Source organism: Propithecus coquereli, unplaced genomic scaffold (assembly GCF_000956105.1).
Source record: "Propithecus coquereli isolate 6110/MARCELLA unplaced genomic scaffold, Pcoq_1.0 Scaffold421, whole genome shotgun sequence".
Classification (NCBI taxonomy): Eukaryota; Metazoa; Chordata; class Mammalia; order Primates; family Indriidae; genus Propithecus; species Propithecus coquereli.
The window spans coordinates 1,621,555-1,625,130 of record NW_012149964.1 but is presented as its reverse complement, the minus strand read 5'-3'; the positions used below and the strand labels follow the sequence as shown (position 1 = coordinate 1,625,130).

Here is a 3,576-nt window from a genome sequence, read left to right as displayed (position 1 = left end):
TCTGTGTTTCAAATATGTCCATCCTTCGGGTAGTGCACATTGCATAGGAGTTTATAAAATAATTCAGTTTCAAGAATAGTTATAAACCTCTAACACTTCTTTTTGTGATTTTTAATCCTAGATGACCTAGAGAAGGAAATTATGAGGCTTTACGTGCTACCATTTGCTTTTGCCTCAGTAATATTTTTGTTTATAACTTATCTGATTTTGCACAGGAAAGAAATTTTATTGAAAATGGTAAGTGTATAACATTATGATTTTTAGTCTGAGACAGAAGATAACAAAAAATATCCTACACTTAGAACCAATGGGTCTATATTTTATAATTTTGCCTGCTCACTGTGGGTATATAATAGATTCTGTATGGATTACAATGATGTCTTCTGAAAATACAATAATTTAACAAATTAACCCTGTAAGACTACATTTTGGGATGGATTTCCGTTTGTCAAAATAGAATAATAATACTTTAGAACTTAAAATACTATTTACCTCTAGATTAGAGAACAGTGTAAAGAAAGAGTTACAGGAGAAAAGCAGGATTGGGAGAAAGGAAAGGGTGACTTAAAATGGTCATAGACTGAAACATATTACCAGTGTACCACAGGCATAGGATCACATACAAATTATAAAACATAGTGCCTGTCCTCAGAGATCACACTCTAGTTGGAAGAGAGAGGACCTATACAAAAAATACAACTTGTAAGATGTTTTTGGTTGATTGCTATCTGAGTTGTACAGAAAATGTTATAGCATTTCAGAAGATGGGGGATCGCTGTGGGTTGGTGGCCTTTAAGGAGGAGTTACCATTTGGAGAAAAGTATCTTCATACCATATCTTTTCAAGATAGAAATGCAAATGTGTATGAAATGCTTCACTTTGCTGAATGCTTTTTTACTTATTTCCGAGTTATTAATCCTCAATGAAATAGTTTGCTATTGACGATTTGTTAATAACAGAGCTCTTTCTAAATTTCAGGATTTTTATACAAAAAAGGAAGATTTTTCTCAGCAAGAGACATCTGTTGACTTACCAGTCTCCTGTGATATGGACAAATGTTAAACATGAATCTTATTAAACTTAATTTTTTCTTCAAATGTTGAATGCATCTTGTTTTAAGGCATTGTTGTATTTAAATAGGCTTTAGAATACTTGAATCCTCAGCTAGTAGTAAATTCTCTGGGTTCTAAGAACAGAGTTTTTTTCTCACAAATTCATGGTGAGACTATTGCCATAGACAAGTCAAGGGATGGGTCAGATTTTATTCAATGATGTACTAATAAAACAATGTGATTTTGCAACTTGCACTAAACTATAGCGATACTGCCAAATTTTGGAAGATGAGATTGTAGTTTTATTTGTTGTTTGTTTTAAATTGCCCTCAGGATGAAAGTATTGAGCATGGATAGTTTGGCTTTATAAGTGCCTGTGGAAAAGATTAATAGGAAACAAGAAGTTTTAAATACATTTGTAGTCCTAAATGAGTGCTTCACATTTCACGAAAGAAAAAAAGAGTGTGGAAAGGCTGAAAATAATCAAATAACTAGGGATCATATTTGAAATATTCATATGTCACAAACTACACACTAAAAGCTTGGGAGCTTCCTATACTAGTTGGCAGGCAACATTTTCTACTTTCTGATGGTGTGTTTTTTGTTGTTTTTTTTTTTGGTTAAAAGACCAAAAGACACAAGCCTTTGAAATTCGTAAGAAGCTTTTTAAAAGTATATCCAAACTTCAGAGAATGTGGCAACCTAGGTGCAGACAGTTGCTTTTAAACTTGGGGAATAATGGACTACAATTGTGATTGTAGATTATAATCAAGAGCCAATTTTACTTTGGACTAATTTCTACTTGATACTATTCAAAGTAGAGTGGTCATCACCTGGGAGCTGCTTAGAAATGCTCCAACACAGACCTACTCAGCAATCTACATTTTAACAACATCCCCAGGTGATTCTTTTGCACATTCAATTTGAAAAGCTCTGATTTATAGCAGTATTTTACAATGTAAAATACTAAAATAATATAATAGGTAAGTTCATAGGGTAACTACAGCTGTAACTGATAATTGCCACTGATCATCTCTAAAAGAGGGAAAAGAGCTAAAACTGAGGTGTAAACCATAACACCATCCTTTAATATCACTTGTAATCAATGATAGGATGCACCACAATTTCCCTAAGTAGTCCTTGTTAAACATTAAAACTCCTGTGATAATATGAATTAAGAAGCAATATGACAGGCAATTTTTGTCAAGCCAGGGCTTGCTGAAGTCGGTCATGTGTGTTGAGAGGTGTTAGGGGGAAAGGAGGAATGTGGAGGGGGAGAGATTGAGGTGAGGCAGGGAAATGGCAGGCAACCTCATCTTTGGAGGCTGAGTGGGTCTTGGAGACCTAGTATTCCAATTCCCTTGTTTAGAGCACGCATAACAAGCCCTACCAATCAAAGGATTTCTGGAATTGCCCCCATAAAATTAGAAGCCCCAATCAGAATTGCCCCAACGAAGTGGATACGAGAATCAAGTGGCACCAAATTTGGACAGAGTTACCTTGCAAAAGGACCCCTGGAACTCCTGACTTACTAGCTGTGTAAGTTTACTAACCTTACAGTAATGTGAACCCAAATTATATGAAATGGTCTTTTTTTTTTTTTGAGAGATGAGTCACCTATGTTGCCTAGGCTAGACTCAAATTCCTGGGCTCAAGCGATAAGCGATCCTCCCACCTAAGCCTCCCAAGTAGCTGGGACTATAGGTTAGGTATGTACCACTATGTCTGGCTGAAATTGAATTTTTGAATTCCCATTTTTTTTTCTTTTTGCATATGATGGAGTTTTAAGGTATCGAATATTTCCCAAACGCTTGGTACACAGACAGTGCCTTAAGTCATGGCCCTCTTTTGCCCATCTGTCTTTTGCTGCTTGGCTCTGCCCCAGCCCCTTTGCCGCTTGGCTGTACCCCTCCCCTAGGACCTTCCAAGATCCAGCAACTAAGGCATAACACCTGTCACTGTAGGAGTCTCTCAGAACTCTACTCTAGGGCTAAAGTGAGCAAGGATGGCTTCATGGGTGTGCGCCTGCGCAATTGTACAGGGCTCCATGCTTGGAAGGGACCCAAACATGGTTTAATGGTCTGCTGTTGCCATCTGGAAATTCATTCTTCACCATGCCCTACTAATTATGCAACCACTCCTGATAGCCAGCATCAGTCTGATTAATCTGTTCAGGCTGTACCATTAAAAAATGAACATCACCCATATTTTTTATTTTGGCAAATCAGTGATTGAGATCTTAGAAATCACTCTGACCACATATCCTTCCGCTCATCCATCCATCCTTCAATTCAGTTCAATATTTATTGCACACCTACTATATACCAGACACTGTGCTAGTGTAAATATATAGCTATCCAGCTCAAGTTAGATAGTCATGTGCTTGAACGAGAGAGAAGTGACATTTATCAGGTGTCTACTATGAGTCAGCTTCTGTGCTAGGTGCTTTATATATATTATTTCAATAATCTTTTAATTCTCACCACAATCTGAGATGTATATAAGGTGTCTATATTATGAATGA

General features: G+C 36.7%; 1 protein-coding gene across 1 annotated transcript in view; it reads right to left on the bottom strand.

Moving 5' to 3' along the window:
• Positions 1–3,576, bottom strand: part of LOC105817726 (52 kDa repressor of the inhibitor of the protein kinase) — a 25,659-nt gene that overhangs the window by 1,700 nt on the left and 20,383 nt on the right. The window lies entirely within an intron of this gene.